Raw genomic sequence first — 18,005 nt, forward strand, 5'->3', positions numbered from 1 at the left:
GTATTCATTCATTCATTGATATATTCCGGAGCTTCCTATTAAGCATTCATTGTGAAGTACTGTAAAAGATGTTGCCAAATATAAGCATTAATCAAGCACTGAGTCTGGTTTTCAGGAGCTTATGCACTTCGGTATGAGATGAGACATGGGTTTTAATAAATGACTTAAGATAGAACAGGACATGTTTCTTAAAGAAAGTATACTAAGGAAGGTCAGAGAAGGAAAACTGCACTGCCATAGGGTCAGGCACAAGGTAGCTTCTCGGCATGTCATCCTGAATCAATTAGTGCCATCCAGGTGGAGCCCTCAAAAAAGCTTTCTGTAGCAGTTGGTATTTGTCATTAAAATAAGGGAATTCTTCTATTTAGCTTTCTGTAGCAGTTGGTATTTGTCATTAAAATAAGGGAATTCTTCTATTTAAATATAAGAGCAGGGATTTGGATAAATAAGTGGCAGGTTCAAAGACAACAGCTGGAGCTACCGAATCTGGGGCAAAGATCTGAGAAATAGATTTATCTTAAAGATAAGTTGAGGATCTATGCTAATCTCAAATAACAAACTAAAGTAAACTGCTCATTTTTGTGGCCATGGCTGTTTAACTGGTCAGGAGCTAAGCATGGTACAGACATGTCAACAATGAATAGTGCTGAAAACCTTTGGAACAGATTTTCTACTTAATCCTCAAAGGCAATTTTAATGATCAGGACAGTTATTTCCATATACGGAAACTGAAATCTGAGTGGTAAAATGTAACAGAATATACATTTTTGCACTGCCCTACATCTTAGGTTTTAGAATGTTCTGCGTATTTTCATGCCTTCCTCAATAAATAATTTTAGAGTAATTAAAGATTTATAAGGGCATTAAAAAGAGTATAATTCTTGGTCATATTAGCTAACCATAAAAAAATGTCTCAAAGAGTAAGTGGGGTATGTGTGTGCTGAGTTTTCTATGTTGTACACTGTGAGGGCTTCAGAAGGAAATCACCGAAATGCTTCAAATTGAAGGGGTTCCACAAAGGCTCTGCTTGTGAAGTAGGAGACTTAGCAAAACACACTGAGGAAATGTAAGTGATCTGAGGTTTGGGTGATCGTTTGGAAGCCTAGTTTCTGGCCCTACGTTTGTGGTTTTATCTTTAGTCACTGACTCCCTGATGATACCAGTTGGCTTTCTCTAGGGTATCATAATAACGTCTGTAGGGTTGTGAGGGGATGGATGAGAAAAAGGCAATGAGTCAAAGACCTCTTTGAAAGACGGTATCACCCAATGAGAAGAGGTGTACGGTTTTATCAGACTATCAAGAGTCTGTGTATGTTTATACAATTGTGTGATGTATCATGCAGTTCTATTTATCCTGCTATAGCTAAGTAAATATCCCTGTTATCATACATACCATAAAATTCATGTTTCAGCACCCAAAGAGCTACTTTTTATTTGAAATAATTCTTCTTATGGTATTAAATATATAAACAATAGCACTTGATGCTTTTTAAGAATACCTGTTAACTCAGGGGTCTGAATTTCAAAATTGACTAATACACAGTTCTTTTTGAGGAAAGTATTTTTTGGTACTGTCTTCTTAAAATTGCATCACAGAAAGCAGTTAATTTATTTAAATTTCTAATGCACATTCTCACATAAGCTCCAATTTTTTTTAAAGATTTTATTTATTTATCCATGAGAGACATAGAAAGAGAGAGAAAGGCAGAGACACAGGCAGAGGGAGAAGAAGGCTCTGTGCAGGGAGCCCGAAGTGGGACTCGATCCCGGGTCTCCAGGATCCCGCCCTGGGCTGAAGGCGGTGCTAAACCGCTGAGCCACCGGGGCTGCCCCAAAATTTTTGTGTGAAACCTTTGTATGGTACTAACATATGACAGGACTTCTATTTTAGTTCTTGCTCAATATTAATATCATAATGTTAGATTATAATTTTTAAATGCCTGCCCTTGATACGTATTGCTTCAATGTAATCTCCCTAATGAAAAGTGATGTAATATCCCTCTTGGCTCTCTGACAAGGAATACAACAAAAAAAGTGTGAGGTGCCACTTAGGTTCTCAGCTCCCTTGATCACTGAATGTGCTCCATAGCACCTGAGAGTGGTACGGAGACATTGATTTCTGCCAAACTTCCATTTACCGTTCTTGAACAGTAGCCAATTTTAGCTTTCTGCCTTAGGTTTAATGCCTTTGTCTGACACACATAAAGTAAAATTGCTTCCAATGCTTCCACTGAAAAGCATCCCTATACAGAAAGTCAGGAGGACATATTATTTTCATGTTATGAGTGGCAGTGGGAATAAAGAAGAGTTAGCGCTGATTCCGACATACAGATCTGAGTTACTCTTGGCTAGAACACTTCTCAAGTTTATTTTTCCCATCCCTGTACTAAATCAGTATTGATGTTTTTGAAAATCTTCACTCTTGCTAGGAATTCTATGGGCTTTTAGAAGAAACAAAAACACACTTCCCCTGCTCCCTTTCTGTCACTAGAGTAAACACAAGAACAAAAAAGTCATAGATTTACAAACATGAAACTACATGTATTTTCTGAATGGCAGGCCATACTGAAAACTAATATGTGTGTGTGCTTGTGTGTATCATCTAAGCATTTATAATATAGTGTGAGGAATATATATATTCTTACGTATGAAAGTTATCAGCAGGGAAGTAGAAGTTATCCATACTAAAAAGGTACATAAGAAAAAGTGATTTTCCTGAATGTCACTTAATATCTAACCAAAAATAAAAATCTGTAGGAAGCAAATCTGGGGGGCAGAGTGTCTAGCTTTTTAGGGGATAGATCTTTATATTCCACCAAAGCAAGCTCACCAAAGCTCTTTAACTTCCTGAGTTTGAAAGAACATTCTGCATTTTCATGGCAGTGAGATCATAGATCTTGTTTAATCATGGACTTTTTTTTTAAATTTTTTTTTAATCATGGACTTTTTAGGGTACAATCAAAAAGCTGTTGATAACAAAATCTCTGGTACTTAGAAAAGAAGTTCATCATGCTAGAGGCCTCTAGGTTTGATCCCATCAGCTAACAAAAGGGACTAAACCACGTGATAGTGTCATGAGCCTATTCTGAAATTCGGTTAATTTGACAAGAAAAAAAAATACGTGTTTTCTGTTGTCCACTTTTATTTCTTTCCACAGTACATCATGGCATGAAATTTTTACCACAAATAGCACAAATGGATTGCAACAGAAACATTCTACTGAGCCCAAACGAGTTGAATCTAGGTAGAGTATGTAATTTGATTGGACACGTTAGTAAAAAATACAAGGTCTACTCTCCTAAATTGGAATTTTAGATTGTGAATTTTCCAGGCCGACTTAGTAGAAGTTTGTTGTGTGTTTGTATATGTTGTCTGCAAGAAAAGAGAATCAAGTTCATTTTAATGACGTTAGCCAAAAGCTCAAATGCCACGCTGCCTCCTGAAAGTGAACACACATACAACTTTTTAAGGTGACTTTACATATTTAGGTAAAGATCAAGAATAGGGATCTTCACGATATTAGAGTATATACAAGACATGGATTTGGAGGAATCGTAGAATAATTTGTAGAAGAAAAAATAACTTCAGACAATTTAGATAAGCCCCCAAATTCTTGCTTAGACATACGTGTTTCCTTTGCAGCATCTTTATGATTTACTTAATATCTTACTTCTTATTCTATGTTAGATTCGAAATTTATGAGGGTGGGAAATGTGTTTCAGTCACTACTATACTCCAGCACCTAGTGTGGTATCTGGCCTATGGTAGGCTCTGAATAAGCATTCCTCCATCCCTTCCTTGCCCCCAAGGTGATAAACTTGGCTTTTCCTCCTATCTTTGTTTACTCTTCCTGTTATCAGTGAACTACATTCTGAAAGGTGTCAGAATCATACTCACCAGGCACTCAGGAGCCACCCTTTAGCCAGATTTCCACAATTTCTGTCTTCCTGTTTCTTACCATTGTGATACTACATTTGCACAGATTCTCCCAAATTTTCCATTTTAATCTTTAGATCCTACATTCCACTTTCTATCAAGGACTCTGATGGTCTTTCTCAATGTGAGTGAAGTCTGTGGTGGCGAATGCATGGAAAGTGGTGTTGTAGGTTCCAATTTATGCTGTGCTCCCGCTGTGTGGTAATGTATGTTTTCTTTCTTTCTTCCTTCCTTTTTTTTCCCCTGGGATGGGGTTTTCTCTACTATTCTATTCAGTATCCCAACTGAATTCCCTTGTACCTAACCAGACTTTCATCCATGTAAGATGTCAGCAGTCTTTCCTGAGAGTTCTGGGGCCTGCTCTGAGTATATAAAAAAGGAAAAATTAATAATATTATCATCCAAGCAATGATATTATGAATGAGAACATATCTTAAGTCAATAAGATCCATCTATACGAATGGATGTCACTAAGAGTTCCAAGTCCAGGAAGCTTCCCCAAGTAGCAAGTTTGGCTAATAAGCTTTAATTTCAAAGTCCAAAGCTGATTGTGTTTAGTGGACTAAATATATGACATGATACTACTAGTTTTGTAAATGCCTAAGTTTGTCAGTATCAGAGACAGTGTAAAGAGGTTTCTGGTTTCTGGTAATGGTAGCTGAAATTATCATACGACCCTCCCCTCAGCAAAAATAATTTTAGCTACCATATGAAATACTTAACTTTTTCTTCAAAGCAAGGGTAATGTGAAAAGATAATAGGGAATCACTAGGGATAAAACTAAAGGGAAATTTGGAACCAAGGATGTAAGCAAGAATTCAAACTCATTTTTATCTGGATGGCAATTGATCCCAGGCAATTTGGACTTCTGTTTTGAAAGCCTTGTAGGCAAGAGGAATGAAAATCAAACTCAGGGCCTGCCAACAGTGAAGTCTTTTAAAGGAAGCTTCACACAATATTGCTGGGACCACAAAAGGCTAATCCCTTAAGATGTGATTCTAGAAATAGTCAACATGGAGCCTTGAACCTTGAAATATGACTTAAGTATTTTTAAGCATATGCATGTGGGTAATGATGAAGAGGAAGTAACTTTGAAGAACCTGAGCTGGGTTTATGGGAGAACCCAGTGTATATCAGGAGTGCACAAGAGTGGTGTGAGGTCTAAGATCTGACAGATGAGGAGAAGATAATCCTGCACCACTATAGGGTGGGTGGGGGTGCAGCTGGGGTGCATATGGAGCTCATATGTGGAAAGCAAAATGTTGGATGTGTTCCAGGAAGTAAGAGAAGTGCACTTCCTAAAATACTTGATGAGACACATGTCTTTTAGTCCTTTTTTCAAATATCTTTCCAACTTATTTTCACTTATGAAAAATTTCTGTATTAATAATTAGATGAATTTAGTGAAATATATTACTTAGATTTTAATCCAAATCAAATATACTTACTGGACACCTACTTACCCTGTCTTTTTAAGTGTTTCAATATATTTGACACTTGAAACATACTTTCTTATTAAAACGAACTGCATTGAAACAGTTTAATTGTTAGGACACACACACACAAAAAAAAGGCAAAGAAAAAAATGTGTGTTATGCCAGTTATCCACAAAGTATATGAATGGCTGCCCCAGGTGGGGAGAATGGTAGAATGGGAGCAGTTGACTCATAATCTTCCAAATAACAAAATATGACTACTACTTAGTGGGACTCCACTTAAAATTGCTAACCCTGACACTGAGGTGTCCCTGCGATGAACAAGTAGTTATTTGAACTCCACGTTTCCCACACTGTGCCCATCCAAAGAAAAATTCCTTCATTTTCCCACTTTATAAGTCAGCTCTCCTTTGGCCTACACACTCCTTCTAAGCCTAACTGAAGTCCATGTGGTTCCTTTACATTAAAGCCCCATGAAATGTTTTGAAATCCTTCACTAAGTTAGAATTCTCTGAAGGGAACTTCTCATTCCCGGCACTTTTGAATATAGGATTATGCTAGTGATGTCATGGTTGACAACATTTTAAGGAAAAGTCAACAAGATAGCCATCATCATGGAAGATTGAACATACTTCTTGGAATAATTGATAGAATAACAGATCAAAATTGGTAAGATAGAGAACATTGAACCAACACTACTAATAAAGTTTGAGTTAATGCTGTATAAAGAAGCCATATAAAAAGCCACCTTTCTTTGGTTAATATCTACCTAGTTTTTCTTTTCCTGTTCTTTTATTTTGACCTTATTGTGTTCTTATATTTAAAGTCCATCTCTTGTAAACAGCCCAGAGCTGGTTTTTTTGTTTGTTTGTTTTTGTTTTGTTTTTTAATTTATGATAGGCACACAGTGAGAGAGAGAGAGGCAGAGACACAGGCAGAGGGAGAAGCAGGCTCCATGCACCGGGAGCCCGATGTGGGATTCGATCCCGGGTCTCCAGGATCGCGCCCTGGGCCAAAGGCAGGCGCTAAACCGCTGCACCACCCAGGGATCCCCCCAGAGCTGTTTTTTAAAAGTGTATGTTCTTACAAGCTCTGCCTTTTAATCGACAGGTTTATAGATACTATACATAATGGCACTTTTAGGTTTAAAAAAAGTCAGGGATGCCTGGGTGGCTCAGCGGTTTAGTGCCTGCCTTCCGCCCAGGACGTGGTTCCAGGGTCTTGGGATCGAGTCCCACATCGGGCTCCCTGTGTGGAGCCTGCTTCTCCCTCTGCATATGTCTCTGCCTCTCTCTCTCTCTCTCTCTCTCTCTCTCAGGAATAAATAAATAAAATCTTTTTAAAAATCATATTCCTTTCTTCTTTTTTTTTTCCTGTTTTCTTTTGCTTCTTTTATTTCTTCGTTTTCACTTTTTATGCTGGGATGAATGGCTATATGTTTCTCTCTTTTGACTCCTTCTTTTATTTTCTCACATCTTTTATAAAATTACCATTCCCTTTTTATTCCTTTAGTCCAAACCTTTGATATTTTGCCACACTTACCAATGAATTATGGAGTATATCCATATCCTAACCTATTGTACAGCAGTAAAAATATAACTCTCTAATTACCTCATTGACTTACATACTCTTTTGTAAAATTTTCTCTCCATCTTTATCTCTGTTCTATTCATTCTTCTCTCTCCCTCTCTCTCTTTTTCTCTCTCCACACTTAGTTAAATGCTCTTTTGGGCTTTTCCTCTGTTTCCCAGTGGAAGCTTTTCACAAATGTCTAGCGAGTCTTGGATGCTACTTCCTGTTTAAGATAGATGCATGAAAAGTTCTGGATTTGTGAGCAGGCTTTGCCACAAATGGGCCTCCCTACAATATGAAAATGAGGCCCTTTTGGCCACCCATATTTCAGTATCTGTGGGTCTTTGAGATCATTAAACTGTCAGAAAGAACAGGACATGGGATGGAAACAAACAGGCAATCAATATTATTACAGTAGAGGAGAGAGATTGAATTCAGCTCCTCTGCTATGAAAGATGGGAGAGCAATGAGGTGACCTACTGGAAGAGTACTCGAGTTTGCTGGGAGAAGGCTGTCAGTGGGATTAGGTCACCTGTGTTAGCCAGTTGGTACCCTTGGAAGTTAGGCACCCACCCTTCCACAGAGACTGGGAGATTGAGTCAGTATCTTTCTTGATGATTGCATTTCAAAGGGATAACTTCTGTGTCCTGGAAAAAGACATTCCTGGGTGGTTGAAGATTTGTATTTCAAAGGGAAGAAAAAGAATTTTCCATTGCAAGTTTTCCAGATTACATGCTCTAAGAGAAGGAAGGTCATGGGCCTTTAGTCAGGAAGAAACCCATCTAAATTTCAGGGAAAGTGAGGAAAACATTAAGTTTGGTCAGAGCTTTAAAGAAAAATATGACACAGACTGAATTGTCTGCTTTCTGAAAATGGATGTAGAGGAAGTGTGGGGACCTCATAGTTTACACACAGAGTTGCTCACACTACCCGCCAAGCATCAGCCCTGCCCTGCAACATGCTCTCCCTTGTGAGGATAGATGATGGTACTCAATTCTTTGCAGTCAGACATCCTCTGATCTCCTGCAGGCATTGGGGTGGGTAGTGTCTGGTTGTATGGTATTGGTACAGTACCTTAGAACATTTCATCATATTTTTTCCATCTCATTGTGGCCTTCAGCATTCCCAGAAACTCGCTGGGGCTCTAATTGGCAAACTTTTCCTCCTCATTATGCCTTTCTAGGAGTATTTAGATGTTAGCCTTCTCTTCTCTTCTCTTCTTACTGCTCCTCTGTTGTCTGTTGGTATCTTCCCACAACTGGTCTCAGACTCTCTAATCTGTTGTCTTCTTTATCATACCATTAATCCTACCTGGATACAGCTTCTTGTGTTGATAATGTTTCATTTTCTTCATTAGAATGTAATTATTCATGTGAGCATAAAGGTAATGCATGTCATCAACTTAGTCTGATAAACTATAAATGTAAGTCTTTGACTTCCAACTTTAATTCACTTGCAATCCTTCCTAGCCTGCAACATGGCAAGAGATGGCTGGAAGTGGAAAGAGTTGGATTGTACCTGATACTCTTGCTTGCTGTGAAAATAAGTACTAAATGGGTAAGCAGGTAGGGTGCATGCCAGCAGAATGTACCCAAAGGTTGTTGCTGGTAAGTTGGGACCGCAGAAGAGGCCTGAGGACTTGTCTTCACCTTGCCTTTGAGAAATCACTCTTGCAAGTTGTGTTTCTTTATGATGCCATATTAAGTATAGAAAGCAGATAAAACTTGGCCTATAAATTGATATAGTAAGAGCAAGAACCAAGAATCTGAATTATTACTTTCAATTTAAAAGTTGGAAATGTCTCAACTGGCAAATAAAAATCCTGAAATTATTATTATTTTTTTAAAAGCTCTGAGGAAAACGTACTGAGATTTAACTTAAGAGTTAAGTTTTCCAAAAGACCCAACAACAATTGGGATAGGAGCAGAATATTTACAAGAAGTATCTATGAGTTGACAAAGGGAATTGTTTCCACAAATCACATGCATTCCAGGCAAAATTAGTGTAACGTACATGCTGGCATAACCTTCGAATTTCAAACATAAATTTAAAAGATCCTAAAGGCATATATATATATATATATATATAATGTCATTACCTAAAAATTATAAATTATGTTGACTTCAAAATTCAGACTTAAAATCTAGACTCAGGGATGTTTTCTATTTTGTGTGTATGCATGTATTGTTTTTCTTTTGTGTGTTGTTGTTGTATTCTTTTCTTTTTGAGACTCAATGATAAGAACGTAGGATACAGAAATGATTTTATACTATGGTCCTCAATAGGTAAGATAAAAATTTGGAAAAATAAGAACATTGGGAGAAATTATGCAAAATATTAATTGTGGTTGCTTCTGATTGGAAATTTTACTAATGTAGGTCCTAATAGTTTATAGTTTTTTGGTACTTTTTAGATGTTCTAGAATGGTCATGTATTACAATAATAATTAGGAAACATATAGTTAAAAAATTAAAGAAAAAGACATTTTTCCAACTAACATTCTTCTGTTATGAAGCCGTTTCTGGAGTTCACTCATTATCAGGCTCTGGCTATACCTTAAAGACTCAAGTAAGCCTGTGACATTTCATTCGAGTATTAGATGAATTTCACAATCTTACCATGAACTTCCTACAGCCTTAAATTTAAAAAAATTCTTCGGAACGCTTTGGAGTCATAAAAGCAAACTTTTCATAAAAAAAAACCACATACACACTATTTTTCTTGAGAACTGAAACTTAAAATTTCTGCAGAGGCAATGATTTGTCAAAACAAAATTCCCTCAAAGGTATAAATCATAGCAGCTTGCCCCAGGTCCAGCCTGTGCTGTTTCCACTTGGGTTAGACTGGAGATAAAGAACCATCTTCCTGGCACAGCTGGGTTTGTGTTTTCTAAAGGCTAGTGTAAAAATCCACACTATTTTATATAGGATACAATGACATTATAGACATAATAAAACTGTAGTCCTTTAAGGTGGGAGTTGCAAAATTACAATGAAGGGACCTGATACAGTTTATATACATGCTTCATTTGACTTGAATATTGTTTAAATGAATCAGGGGCCAAAATTGATAAATCACGAGACCGTCCCCCTAGAATTCTGGGTTTTGAGGCATCTCTTAAAAAAACTGTAAAGTCTAGAAATCCTAAGCAGCAGTTTGCTAGAGGTTAGCTTGCTGTTCTTTTTTAAGGTAGGTTTGTGTTCTCTCAGCTTCCAAAAACCTACCTTACTCATTTAGGTTAACTGTCTAGCTCCAGTAGGCATTTGAATTGGTGAATTCTGTTTGTAAATAAGAATGTTAAAAAATAATAAAATAAAATAAATAAAATAAAACAATAAAATAAAATAAATAAAATAATATAAAATAAAAGAAGAATGTCAATCCTAACAGATGGCTATAATTATTAAGTGAAAAATTGATACCTATGGAGGTTATTTGTGGTGTTTCTGTGACAAACTGTTGTTGGGTTTTGAGCCAGACGTCCTGGGTTGTGTATCAGTTAGGATGACTTTGGATGTAGCTCTGATGGCTGCAGTAAAGTTAAATGATTTTCTCCTCTAAGGAAGAAGGCCTGAACTGAAGTAGCTCCAAGGTTGGTCACTTTAAGAACTCAACCATGCCCTCAGAGATCTAGACACTTTCTCTCTCCCTGCTCTGCCATCCTCAGAGGTCTTTCTCTCATGCTGGCTCCCCTCAAGGTTGCAAAATTGCTGACACAACAGCTCTCAACATGCAAAGACAATACCCAGCAGAAGAAAAGGGTAACTCTCTTCCTTTGGTCTCTATTAAAGAGTAAAAACAAAACAAGAAAACAAACAAAACACTCTCCAGAATCCCCCTTTAGTATATTTTCCTTAATATAACATTGGCCAGAACCCTGCCCTAATGTCTAACACTAAACCAAATGTCAAGAAGAGTACAGTATCTGTGATCGGTTTAGAAAATTCAACCCCTAATATAGGCATAGTCTTGCTTTCCCTTACCACAAGGTGGGTCACACTGGGGAAAAGTGGCCTCAGAGTGAAGCACTGATGGATCACAGGAAAGAAATGGTGAAGAGGGGAAACTGATTTTATACGTAACTAACATGATCATTGAAAATGGTTTGGGGCATCTGGGTGGCTCTGTTGGTTAAGCATCTGCCTTTGGCTCAGGTCATGATCTCAGGGTCTTGGGATGGAGTCCTATATCAGGCTCCCTGCAGAGACCCTGCTTCTCCCTCTGACTATGTCTCTCCCTCTCTCTCTGTGTGTCTCTCATGAATAAATAAATACAAATTTTTAAAATGTTAAAATAAAAAGTTTCTCTAGCTTTGGACACATTGAGCTTCTCTTAGTTCACATTCTTTGTCTGTAAATTAGGAATAATGATGTCCTTTTAACGGGCTTAACATAAATATCAAATGTCACATATGAGAGAGTATAGATATTTCATATATGGTAGCTTTTTTTGAAAATGCCAGATATATTTTGGAATATAAATGGAAAACGGTAAAAAAAAAAATGAGAGGTGTTGTAGAAATTTAAAATGAAGCTGATTGAAACTTTGGGGAAACTTTTACAAAATCCTATTTTAGTTGAAGGTTTACCTTTTACCTTAAGACATATTTTAACTCCCACTCAGTTAATGGATGAGAAGCGCCATTCAACACATGTTGAAAGCAGACAGTTGAAAGTAGACAATTGTGTTTATGAGGTTGAGATCTTTGTTTACTGTTATATTTTGTGAAAGAGAAAAATGGACATGGTACTCTTAGTGACACTGCTGAAGTTTGGCTCAATTCAGGATATGCCCCCTTTTCCCACCCTGTCATTTGGATAAATGAGAATATTTGGTTGTTTGATGTTCTACCAGAAAGGATACTCCATGGCAAGGTACAATATAAAGCAGGTGCTACTACATGCTCTACTGGGCAGGATGACAAGTGATGGCTTCCCCAGAGTCATAGCAAAAGACAGATTTAGTGAATCTTGCTTTATGATGGAGAATCCACACACCAGGGCTGCAGATTAAACTCGGCCTGCTGAAGTGTGAGTATTTGCATTTGCACTCCCAAGAGAGCTTTCATCAAGTGGCAGGAGAGGGTGAAACTCTGAAGGCTGCGTATAACAGTCACCACCTGATGATCCCTATCAAGAGGACTACAAAATCAAATTAAGACCTTGGAAAAGAACAGATGTAAGAATCTTGCAAATCCCTCTAGTTTTGAGGACATTACTATTTCCGGGGGGTGGGGGTGGGGGAAGTACAGAAATCTTGCAAGGTGATCCAAATAATAACTGGGCATTCCAGCAAGTTCCAAACGTTCTTTGCATTTACATGGTTGCCAGATTATGCTCCTTGGAGATCATCTATCAAAGGGTATCGCTTGCTGACATTTTTGGTCACTGGTGGCTTCAGTGATGACAGTGTACTCATGTTAGGCCTTGAAAACAGAATGAAACCACCCACAAATTGGCTTCAGTTTCTACTTAAGTAAGCATGTTTCAACAGATTTTTAAAAAAGAAGAAAGAAAAGAAAAGGAAGAGAGTGCCTTGGTAAGAAGATTGTGATTCTAATTCTAGTTTCTTCTCCAGATAAGAATGCCTCAGGTCTGTAAGTAAAGCCTTCTAATTTGTACACTCCTTAATTTTTCTTCAACTATATGATGAGAATGATAATGTCTATACTTCCTATGTTATTTCTGTTCCAATTAAATTCTGAATAAGTTTTCAGTGGGAATATTCCAAAATTATTATGGAACAAATAGTGCCAGGAATGATCAAGACATGTACAATCATCATAATGAAATAATATTCACATTCTTATTCCTTGGGGGAGAGGGGCTAAAACATTGGACATTAAGTGGTGAAGATCATCAGGCCCCTTGGCCCTTAAATGTTTCTCTCACTTAGCCACCAAGCAAACTTTAAAAATTTAACAGTGATATATAATTATTATATAATACAGTGCAAAATCATATCTCATTGATCATATAGTACTATTTCTCTCCTTTAAAATGGGACATCCTCTCCTTTTTGTCTGTCATGACCTGTCCTTAGTATTTGAAAGAGTAAAGAGCCAATGGTTTGCAGCATAGCCCCCAGTTTGGGTTTTTCTCATTGTTTTCCATTATTCAATTCGGCTTATGCATTTCTGTCAGAAATATTACGTATGTGATACACCATCTTTCTCAAAGCAACATATCTGAGGCACTTGATATCAATTTGTTCTAATTTTGGTTCTAGTAACTTGATCAATTAGTTCAAGTAGTTTCTGCCAGATTTTTTTTTCTTTTAAAGAAATACCTTTAGGAGTGCCTGGGTGGCTCAGTGGTTGAGCATCTGCCATTGGCTTGCATGATCCTGGGGTCCTGGGATCCAGTCCCACATTGGGCTCCCCATAAGGGTCTGCTTCTCCTTCTGCCTTTGTCTCTGCCTTTCTCTCTGTGTCTCCCATGAATTAATAAATAAAATTTTAAAAAATAAAAAATACCTTTATAATTGGTCAGTAACCTGTTGTCAGATACTTTAAAACTATAAAAATATTTAATTTGTCAACAAACATGAACCTTTAATTTTAGCATTCAGCAGTGATATTTGTCCCTATCAATTTTTATTGTTTTGTTGTTGTTGTTTGCAGATCGTTGGCTTTCTATCATTTGATAAAGTTAATTCATCTATCAAGGTGGAAGGTGGAAGCTAAGTGGCCTGGCCCATGTAACAAATCTAAGCCTAAGTAAGTTAGCATGTGCTTATGGGAAGCACTTTATCAAGGAATCATAACATAAACCTGTCAACATCCTCCAATGCAGCTTTCAGCTGGCTTACCTTGCTATAGAAAATAGGACCTGCTAGCCTTACAAGCAAAGCCCTCACCTGCCAGCCAAGCATGCTCTGTTTCCTAGCTGCCTCTTCTAATTCTTTGTGGAACTTGCGGTTGCCCCAGATCCCTCAGGAAGAGCTCCACTGCCTGAGAGGCACTGTGCTCCCCCAATCCCTGGATTGTTTCAGCTTTGAATGAAAGACATTAAAGTTGTTACTAAATTGTATTATTTTTGTCATTTGAGAGGCACCTGGGTGGCTCAGTCAGTTAAGCATCTGCCTTCAGCTCAGGTCATGATCTCAGTTAGAGTCCTGGGATTCAGCCCCATTGGGCTCCCTGCTCAGCAGGGTGTCTGCTTCTCCCTCTCCCTCTGCCTGCCACTCCCCCTGCTTATATTCTCTCTTTCTCTCTGTGTCAAATAAATAAATAAAATCTTTAAATTGTATTATTTTTGTCATTTGACACATTCCTTCCACCTTTAATATGTTACTTGTTTATTGTTTATTTTTCCAGTGTTTTTCCTGTTATAGCTGTCACTCATTTTTGATGCTTAGATTGTTATAAATTTGAGCAGTAGCAGCCCCATCAAACTAGTTCCTGTTATTTTGTTCCCCACTTTGTTTTAGTACTTTTTTGAGTAAGGGAATTCAGGCTCATCTCATGCTTTGCCTGAAGCAGCCTGGGATCTCCCGAGAGCCCTGGTTCCAAATAAACAACTATATTTGGAAAACAAGAGCTTGGAGCTAGAGGTGCACATTTTTCGGGGGCATCATTGCTTCTAGGCTCAAAAATACCATTCATGCTTAAGGGAAAAAACTAATATCAATTTTTACTTAATAATTTTAAAGAAAATTAAAATTAAAAACTAGTCAAAGAGAGGATACAATAAGAAGTATGTCATACTACTGGTGCAAGTTGAAACCATTGTGGAAAACAATCTGTCACTATGTAGTTCGGTTTAAGATAGTCATACCTGTTAAACTAGCAGTTTCTTCTTTAGGCATTCACACTGGGGATGTTGTCGCATCAGTGCAAAAAGATGCATGTTCAGGAATGTTCACTTGGCATTAGTCATTAAAGCCAAAATACGGGCTGTGTTAAAGAAACTCTGGTATATTTATCAGATGGAGCCTTTTGTTGCAGTTGGAATTCATGGATTAGAAATACATGTTTTAATATACAATTCAAACCGCATGTAAAAATGAAAATGTTATACTAAAGATATTTACAATATGATATTATAATTTGTCTAAAACAGACAGCAATGCTGCTTATGGTTTATGTGTATATCTGCAAGCATTCCCATGATAAAAACATGAATTAGAATGATAAGGGCCAAATTCAGGTTAATGGTTGCTTTTGGAGAAAGAAAAGGGAAGCAATTGGATAGAGCTCTATCCCTTAGGTTTTATTGCTTTACTATTGAAAACATAAATAGGAAATTTTATAGATTTTCCAATGTTTTATAATTTGTAACAATTAAGTGATTATGTATTATCATATGGGACTTTAGTGGTATGAACTTTTAGCAGAACTCTTGACAAGAAAATAAGTAGAACAATGAGGAGAGAACCCAGAAACTGAGGAATGTTATATCTGTTTCAGCCTAAGTGTTTTCTTTTTTGGATATATAGACATTGTTTCCCCTGTTTTTCACTAAGGTATGAAAATTTGGAATCCTCTCAATATCTTCCTGTGAGAAAGAATGACATCTGCAACACGTTGTTCAATCATTTTGAGCTGCAGTGGAAGTAAATTTTAACATTGCCACAAAATGCATATGTACATTTTACGTCCTAGACTAGGAAATGTTTAGAAAATGTAGCATTCTAGAGAAGGAAGGCCATTTCAACTAAATCTAGTGTTAGAAGATATTAGAGGAGGCAGGATTAGGAACCAGTTGTCTGAGGGGAAATTAGCATTGCAGAAAGAGAATCAAATCTGACAGATCTAAAGTAGAGGCTAAGGAAGTACTTATCAGTAGAAACAACATAGAAAGGAGAGGAAGGTATTCAGTGAGCAACAGGCCAGTTACTTTCATAGGCCACAATTATGAGATAATAAGACAATTTTCTCTCCCACACACACAAAAAAATATACATGAGAGAAGAAAAGGGAGATTTGTCCTAAACTTGTATGTGGGTGAATGGGCACAGTAAGAAGCCAGTATAATTCAGAATGGTGCAAGGCTTTGAGGTGGATGAAATAATATGATCGGTATTAATTAAAGCATACCTAAGCCCTAGATTCTAACCCTTGTTCCAATTACTTGATGACCTTTAGTGGGACACCTAACTTCCTTGAACCTCAGCTTTCTCATCTGTAAATAAGGAGGATGTACTCAATTATCTACTTCCTTTCCCACCTTAGCACTTACGATTCTATGAAATCCAAATCATTTAATCAATAGATACCATTTAATCAAGTATCTGCCATGTACAAAGTATTCTTCTAGGTGGTTTAAATATATCATACCATGAAGTAGCTTTTACCAGCTTTTTGAAGAAGGCCCAAAAGTTTATCAAGATTTAATGACTTGCTCAAGATCCTGAGCTGGTCGGTGAGGGAGCTGGAATAGGCTAGGAAGGTGAAAAGTTCTTGTCTGAAATATTTTGCCACATAAAGAATCACTTGGATAAGCAATATATATACACATATATGTATATATTTAATGCATAGAAATCATTTGTAGGAACTTGCTCCTCATGTGTTATACCTTAGTGTGAATCATGTTAATAAGGACATTATTTACCTGAGATATCAGCATTTCTCTGATTGGGTAGAGAATAAAGAAGGAAAAAGATGAAGGATTTTTAACCTGTATGTAGAATGGGAAATTTCAAATAACCCAAAAGCAGCAAAAGTCACTAGAGAGCTTATAGGACAGGGAAGAAGAAACTGAAAGTTTAAATAGAGCTCTAAAAGGAGGAATAACAGGCTAACACGTGCACTACTTAGAAAATATTTCCAAATTTCTGGCAAAATCAAATGTCCCCAAATTCTGAATGAATACCTCAAGGGCCTTTGAAAACATTTCCTTAATGTAGCTCATGCTCCTCTTTCTTGCACTCTGCTGTTTTCTCATTCAGTAAGTAAATATTTACTGTGATAATTCTAGACATTTTATCTCCCCACTGAAGTCTCACTTTTGTTATCAATGAAGTTGAGGTAGTGGTGGGATCAGGAAAGAAAAGAAGAAAAGACAATGAAAAAGCAGCTTTTAGATAAGATAAACACATGCAATTAATAACTCACCTCCTCCTATTCCCACTAGATCATCCATCCATTGTGATCTTTGCTGAATTTATCAACATGCAAGATTTCAGAATTAACCTCCTAATCAGTCAACCAAAGCCTGGAGGCTGCTGTACCTACCTTGATGATATTTAGTAAATATTGTCAAAGCGAAAAATGCCCTTCCTTTTCCTTTTCTCTTGTTTATTTTACTTTCTGGTTTGTGGGGGAAAAAAATTCTGGTTCAATTAGAGAAAGGATGGGTAAGATCCATTATATCATTCCCTAAATTTAGACTCCTGAGAAATATTTCCACCCCATCCCCCTCTCACAAACACAGACACCTTTATCTAAAAGGGGAAAAACAGAGGAGTTTCTTCTTTAATTTAGGCAAAAGTCACCTTAGTTCCAACTATCTTGCTATTTAAGTCAAAGGTGATTTGGATCTGAACTAAAGGGGTATATTTTTCTTTATTCAGAGAGCCTGATTTGGACGCACACTCTAAAAGACTCTGATGGCTATGTTTAAATTATTAGAGGCCTTGGTGAGTCAGTTGTTTTCTGTTTCTGGATCATTTACATTTGTCTGTTTATTTGTTTGATGGTCTTCATATTCTAGCTACTGGGTTCAAGTACCAACATCACAGTTCTAAATTATATTTCAATCCATGCTTCATATAAACGACCTGGTGGAAGGATGCAATAAAAGTGTACTTTGTAATACCGAGTCTACTCATGCCGTTATGGAAAGCACAATGTCAGCACTTTCATTTCCATTATACACCCTATTTGTTCAGAAATTATATACAGAGCCATAAAAATTTGCTTGGCTGTGAGGTATTAGCTCAGCCCACGGATAAACAATTAGATAAAAACCATAAAATGGCTAAGACAATTGATTAAGAGTAAAGTTTGGGCCAACTGTGTATGTGACCTGGGTTCAATGTCATTTAGAAACTCTTTCTGCCACAACAAGAAAAGAGCTGTGAGACAAGGATTCCCAGGCTAGAGGGAAAATCTCT

General features: G+C 37.1%; 1 long non-coding RNA gene across 1 annotated transcript; it reads left to right on the plus strand.

Moving 5' to 3' along the window:
• The first annotated feature begins 12,427 nt into the window (after positions 1–12,427).
• Positions 12,428–17,130, plus strand: LOC144321576 (uncharacterized). The gene is made up of 3 exons (XR_013387176.1): positions 12,428–12,536; positions 13,567–13,662; positions 17,024–17,130. It is a non-coding gene; the product is annotated as an uncharacterized LOC144321576 (long non-coding RNA).
• Positions 17,131–18,005: the final 875 nt, after the last annotated feature.

Source organism: Canis aureus, chromosome 10 (genome assembly GCF_053574225.1).
Source record: "Canis aureus isolate CA01 chromosome 10, VMU_Caureus_v.1.0, whole genome shotgun sequence".
Classification (NCBI taxonomy): Eukaryota; Metazoa; Chordata; class Mammalia; order Carnivora; family Canidae; genus Canis; species Canis aureus.